Raw genomic sequence first — 7,064 nt, 5'->3', positions numbered from 1 at the left:
TCTTTCATGAATATATCAAAATCATGCAAGATTCCTTGAAAAAATAACAAGAGAGAACCTGATTTGATAATGCTCTGATCATTAAATAAGTGAGGCAAAAAGTGGGAGACATGTTTGGTAAAGCTGCTCACTGTTGTCATGGAGGAGATCCAATGCACAGCCCGTAGAAGCAAACAAGAAAAAGGCTTGGAGGGACATTGTAGAAATGTAAGAATGTGTTTTTTTTTTATCATGCAGCTTGAATACAACACAAACTTTAGTTTTAAGTCAAGAGGCACTGTGTTACTTTCCTTTCCTTTAAAGCTAAAAATGGTAATGAGCCAAGAGCTTTCAATTTTCTTGAAGATTCTGAACCTATCCCAGATTTTTCTTTCTAAACCAGTATGTTTTTAATGATTCTGTCAAACTTCCGGATTCTTAGCCCTATTGGTAAATGCCATCCAGCCTGTAAACTAATTGGACCCAAATGAAATGAACATGAAGATGTGCTTGTAATCTGCTCTGCCTGCACTATACTACTGTATTTGTGAAATGGCCAGGGTTTGTCCTATCTTTCTTCTTCTGGTTCTTCAAAAAGTACAAACCAAGTGATGAATACCAGATGTTGGGCTATCAAGTGCTCATGAGGCCAAATATATTATAGTTCAGGGTGAATAAATGTATTTTTTCTTGGTATTAAAAAGCTAAATAGCAGGTCATGCATATCTATGCATGTGAAATGGTATTTATATTTTTGATCAGGTGAAGGGCACCTGGGGACACTTAAAATTTTACACACAAAAGCCTGCTGTAACGTGATTGAGGCCTAATGTTTGAGGCCGTTCATAGGACTGACTTTTCTCCTGGTCAGTTCTTTCCTTTCCTCAAAGGCAATAATAATTCCCTCCCAGCAGGAACGAATATACAATCAGTTGCCAAGTCAAGTTGATTCTATCTCCTCCACATTTCTTATATCTTTTCCATTCATGTAGCCATCACCCCAGTCCAGGCCCTCATCACCTTTTGCCTGCATTACTGTAATGACCTTCTAGTTGGCCTCCTTGCTTCTAGCCTCTCTGTACTCTAATCCATCCTCCACATTTCTTTCCAAAGTGATATTTTTAAAGCCAGGTGTTACCATGCCTCTCCTCTGCTCAAGAAGCTTCCATGGATCCTGATTGCTTGTAGGATAAAGCACAAACTCCTTTGTTAGGGTTTAAAAACTTTTCACAGTCTGGCTCCCATCACCTGATTGATTTTCCATCACTTCCTTGCACACTGTTACTGCTGAACTGGTGAATGTGCTGTTCCCTAGACATGCAAGTCCATCTTCTGCCTCCATCCCTTTGGGCATTGTGCAGGCCTGGAATGATCTGCCTTTTCATTTGCACCTCTTGGAATCTTGGGCTCTCCTCCAGACTCATCTCCTTTACCACCTCTTAGATGACGATGAGGCCTCTGCAATCACTTTCTCCAGGTGTTAGTGGCGCCCCTGCCCTTGAGATTACGTTGTATATATTTTGTGTCTTCTACTTATCTGTGTACATGTCCCCTCTCTTCTGGTGGATTATAAACTCCTTGAGGGCAAGGAGTATTTTGTTTTTGTCTTTGTATCTCTAGTATCTAAAAAACCCAATACAGTGCCCATGGTCTGAATTTAATAAATGCAATTTTGAATGAAATACTGGCACAGGTCTCTTGGAGTTCAGATTTTTTTCTAACTGTTGAAAACCTTACTCCTACTTCACCAAAAAACAAACAAAACAAAACCCCCCAAAACAAAACCACCCAAAACAACAACCTTATAAAAAATGGCCTATAACAGTGGTCTAGGGATCTGTAAGTTATAGCAGGGTTTACTTTATGTAAAAATCACAATATCTTCTAGTTCATAGAGACTTCAGAAACCATCTAGTTTAAACTAAGTCGTATCTCTGATAAACGGTCATCCAGCCCTGCCTTCTGCTTCTGCTTCTGCTTGACTTAACTTCCTGAGGCAGAACATTTAACTTTTAGATCTCTCTACTGCTGCTGCTACTACTGGTTCTTCTCCTCCTCTTCTTCTCTTCTTCCTTCTCCTTTTCCTCCTAAGTTTTGTAATCACCAAATTGGATGAGCATTCCACTTGGGCCTTCATCCAAGTAACTGCTAAAAATGTTGAGTAGTGCATATAAAGTAAAATATAAAATATAAAGTAGTGCATATAGTGCCATCAGAGGCACTGAGCCATTGACTCTTTACTTGTGTTTATTCAACTAGTTTTGAACATACGTAACTATTGCCCAGGGGCAGCTAGGTGGCACAGTGGATAGAGTACTGGCTTTGGAGGCAGGAAGACTAATTTTTCTGAGTTCAAATCTGATCTCAGATACTTACTAGCTATATGACCCTGTTTGTCTCAGTTTCCTCATCTGTAAAATGAGCTTGGCAAACCACTCCAATGTCTTTGCCAAGAAAGCTCCCAACGGGGTCATGAAGAGTCAGACATGACTGAAACAGCTGAACAACAACAAACTATTGTCCACAGGGACAGCTAGGCAACTAGGCGGTACAATGGAGGTACACTGGACCTGGATTTAGGAACACTTCAATTATTCAAATATTGCCTCAGACACTCAGTAACTGTGTGACCTTGGGCAAGTCATTTAATTTCAGTTTCTTCATTTATAAAAATGGAGATAATAATCCTACCTCCCAGGATTGTTGTGAAGATCAAAGGAGATAAAATTTGTAAAATATTTTACAAGCCTTAAAGTGCTATCTAAATACTAGCTGGAAAGAGTTAAATGTTGTGCTAAAATCTAGGTGTGTGATTGAAATAGAAGACTGGGATAGGCCAGTGATTCCAGTCTTGAAGAGTAGGCTCTGGTGATGCAATCCTCATGTGGATTTCAGAGTATGTGTGGGTATTGTCTCTTTCCTGTTGTAAAAGCTAATTGATGTTAATTTTTTTTTTTTTAATTTTTTGCTTTTTGGAGGGGGGAAGGCAGGGCAATTGAGGTTGAGTGACTTGCTCAAGGTCACATGCCTAGTAAGTGTTAAGTATCTGAGGCCGGATTTGAACTCAGGTCTTCCTGATTCCAGGGCCGGTGCTCTATTCACTGTGCCACCTAGCCACCCCTCAGTGTTATTTTGTTAAATTACCAGAATGCTAAATACTAGCAGTTGTCATTGGGCAGAATGCACGAGAAGGGGACATGAGCTACTAGCATTAGCTATCACCTTCAAGTCAAGATTCTTAGAATCTTGAAGTGGGAGATATAACGTTGCTCAGGGACCTGATACTAGGACAGTGGGAGTTTGGATAAGGTTCCTTTGAACAGCATTTGGGATAGGTCTGCAACATTCATCTCTTTTGTCAGTCTGGGGAATAGAAGGCTCATGGTAGATATCAGTAATATACAGCATTTTTCCCTGTTTAAAAATAAAAAAAGAAAACTTCCGGTAATAAGGTTTAAAAAAATAATCTGTCTTTCCCAGTATTTTCTTTCCCTACTGAGCAAATTAAAAAACAAACAAAATAAAACCAAGAAAGAAATCACTCTATATATCATATAAATCACATGCACACACACAAAAATGAATCCTTTTCCTGTTTCTTTAATTTCTTTGGGAGTATGGGCTTAGTAATGGTATAGGCTGGTCAAAAGGTATTCACAGTTTGATAACTTTCTGGGCACACTTCCAAATTGCTTTCCAGAATACCTAGAACTAAATCAATTCACAACTCTACCAGCTGAGTATTTGTATGCCTGTTTTCCCAAAGCTTCTTCAACTTTTGTCATTTTCCTCTTTTATCATCTTTACTACTCTGATAGGTGTGATGTAGAACTTCAACATTGCTTTAATTTTCATTTTTCTAATCATTAGTGATTCAGAGACCTTTTTAAAATATTTTTTTGATAGAATAAATTTCTTCCTTTGAAAATTGTCTGTTGTTATCCTTTGAATGGTTCTAGTCTTATAAATTTGAGTCAGTTTTTTATATATCTTGAAAATGAGACCTTTATTAGGGAAAGCTGTAAAAATTTTCCCCCTAGTGCCATTTGCTTTCTAATTTTTATTAGTATTAGATTTGAATAAAAAACTTTAAAAAATTAATTCCTGAAAAACAAGCCTTCCCTACGCAAGCTTCTCTTATTGGGCTCCAAGTGAGAGGCCCATTAAGGGGTAGGGAAGATCTTCAAATTCCCCTACCATTACAACCCCTGCCCTCAAGGAGCTTGTGATCTAATGGGGGGAAGACAGTACACAAAAACAGCTGAAAGGGTTGGGAAGAAAGGTTTCCAACATGGAGGCATGGCAGAAAAGTCAGAGAAGTTCTGTTAGTTTGTAGTTCATTGATTGACTTACCTCCAAGCTTCAGAGAATGGATTAGCATATCAGATCTGTTCTTAGCATGCATTTTCAATTATTTTGTTATCGTTTTCTCCATTTGCATTGTTATAGTCATCATGAATATGGTTTTCTTGTTTCTGCTTATTTCCCTTTTTATGAGTTCGTATAAGTCTGTCCATGCTTTTTTGTGTTTATTATATTTATTTTTTACAGCATAGCAATATTCCATCCTGTCCATGTACCAAAATTTGTTTAGCTATTACCAAAAATGATGATCATTTACTTTCTTTCCAATTCTCTGCCACCACAAAAAGGAGTTGCTATATATAGTTTGATGTACATGGGGCCTTTGTTTTGTCAGTGCCCTCCTTGACATATATGTACCTAATAGTAGAATCTCTGAATCAGAGTATAGATATTTTAGTTACTTTATTTTCATAATTTCAAATTATTTTCCAGAATGGTTGTGCCAATTCATACCTCCATCAACAATGTATGAGTGTGCTTCCTATAATCCCGGAAACCGATATATCAAAAAATACTGAGATTATATGCAAGACTCCATGGTCCCCCATTTCTATTAAAAAAAAAAAAAGCTTGTCCTGTTTAAGCCATCCTTTCCAGTCAGAAAATTCTTTTAGTGTCTCTGCTCCCTTTTACACTTTCCCTCTCTAGTTCACCCTTAATGTAGCACTTAGATTTATCTTCCTTATCCATAGATACTGTCATGTTACTCTGATCAAAAATCCTCATTGACTCCCTACTGTCTACTGAGTAAAGTTCAGACTCTTTAGTTGGCATTCAAAGCTCTCTATAATCTGGTTCTTCCATATTTTTCTTTTAATTTATTTTTAAATTAAAATGCTATTTTCTCTTCTTCCCACCTTTGCCTCCATTGGGAAAAACCCCAATCCTTGTAAAATATTAATACTTAAGTAAAACAAATTCCAGAATTTGACATATCCAAAAATCTTGTATTTTGCATCTTAGTCGACTCTGTGTAGACTGCTTCATCATCAGTTCTCTGGAATTGTGGGTTGGTTCTTGCAATGTTCAGAATTCTTAGGTCTTTCAGAATGGTTTATGTTGTCATTTTTGCATAAGTTGTTTTTATTTTACTTTTCACTTGTTCATGTATGTCTTTCCAGGTTTCTCTGAAGCCATCTTTTTCATAATTTCTTACTGCACCAGTGGCCATAAGTGATATAGTTGATAGGGGGAAGAGCCTGCAGTCAGGAAAACCTGAGTTCAAATCTAGGCTTAGACACTTAATAGCTGTGTGACCTTTGGAAAGTCACTTAACCTCTATTGGCCTCAGTTTCCTCAAATGTAAATTGTGGATAATAATAGCACCCACCTCCCAGTGTTGTTATGAGGATCAAATGAAATATTTATGAAGGGTTTTTAGCCTGGCACATAGTAGGCACTTAATAAATGCTTGTTCCCTTCCTCTAGTATTCCATTATGTTATTTAACCTGAGCCCTGTAGCGGCAAGCACCCCAGCGTCTCCAGGGTGTCTGCCAATACAGGTTCTCGGATCTGCTTTGATAAAGGAAAGCAACTCAAAATGAGTTAACAAGCTTACTTTAATCAGTCAGACATATATCGTTTACCTTGTTCAGGGGAAAAAGGTCAGCACCCTGAACTTCAAAGCATACAGGCAGAATTATCAAGACATTAACAGATCAAGTAGACAGCTTTCCAAACTGTCCAACCATTACATCCATACCCAGTCAACATCTGGGTTTCCACATCTGGGTTTTTCAAAGCCGGGGGACTCTCAACAACGGCTTCCCAGAATTCAGATCAAATCACAGAACACTTCTCAAAGTGAGTCCCAAAACAAAGCTACACATCAGGGCTTATATAGCCTTCTCCTGGCTCAGAGAATGTAACAACCTTATTGACTCACTGGCCAATCAAGAAGTATCTACTGAAAAACAAGGCTCCCTCCCCAGGCTTCAGGTGCATTTTAGCCTAGGGGCAGGGAAGATCTTCCAAATTTGCATTCCCATTACAAGCCCCAAAGCCCATTTTGGTATGGGATTTTCTCCTCACTGATTGAGATCAATGCCTCATATCTGTGTGAGGGGCTGAGTGGCTGAGGGTCAGGGTGGAGTTGGTGAGATTAGGAGACGAGAGATCTAGTCTCTTCAGTTTCTTCAGGTTCTTTGTGTAAAAAAAGTACCTAACAGTGCTTCATATAGTAGTTACTATATAAATGCTTATTCCCCTTCTCTTTCCTCTTCTGACTTCCAGCTTCTTGAGAGTTTTCTAATGCCAATCTCTCTTCAAGATGATGAAGGGAGAGAAAGCTTTGGGAAGAAACATAAAAGAATTGGGCAGACTCTTTCATGATCCTATCTATCCATAGTTTACTACACTAGGGACTTACAGGAATTTCCCCTTTAGGTGAGGTGGGGATTGACTCTTGGTTGAGCAAGGTTTTTGTGTTCCTAGAAGGGGAGCTTATTTACTCTCTGTGTTGTCTGGTGTATATTCTCACATACTTTCTCTGATTTCCATTTTGCTATCAACATGGATTAATGGGTTTCTTTACTCTTTCCTGTGAGTGTGTTTTCTTTGTGGAACTGATTACCAACAGGAAGAATCAGGGAAGGAATTATATAGAAGAGTTAACGTTTGAGTTGTTATTTGGGGGTGGTTTTTTTGGGGGGGTTTGAGCAGGGTTAGTAAGAATTCTATAAGTGAGGAAAAGGGAGGACATTTCAGGCACAGGAAATAG

Source organism: Petaurus breviceps, unplaced genomic scaffold (genome assembly GCF_028583685.1).
Source record: "Petaurus breviceps papuanus isolate PSGF00001 unplaced genomic scaffold, PetGlider_PUasm1.0 179, whole genome shotgun sequence".
NCBI lineage: Eukaryota > Metazoa > Chordata > Mammalia > Diprotodontia > Petauridae > Petaurus > Petaurus breviceps.
Note: the sequence above shows the minus strand (reverse complement) of the source record.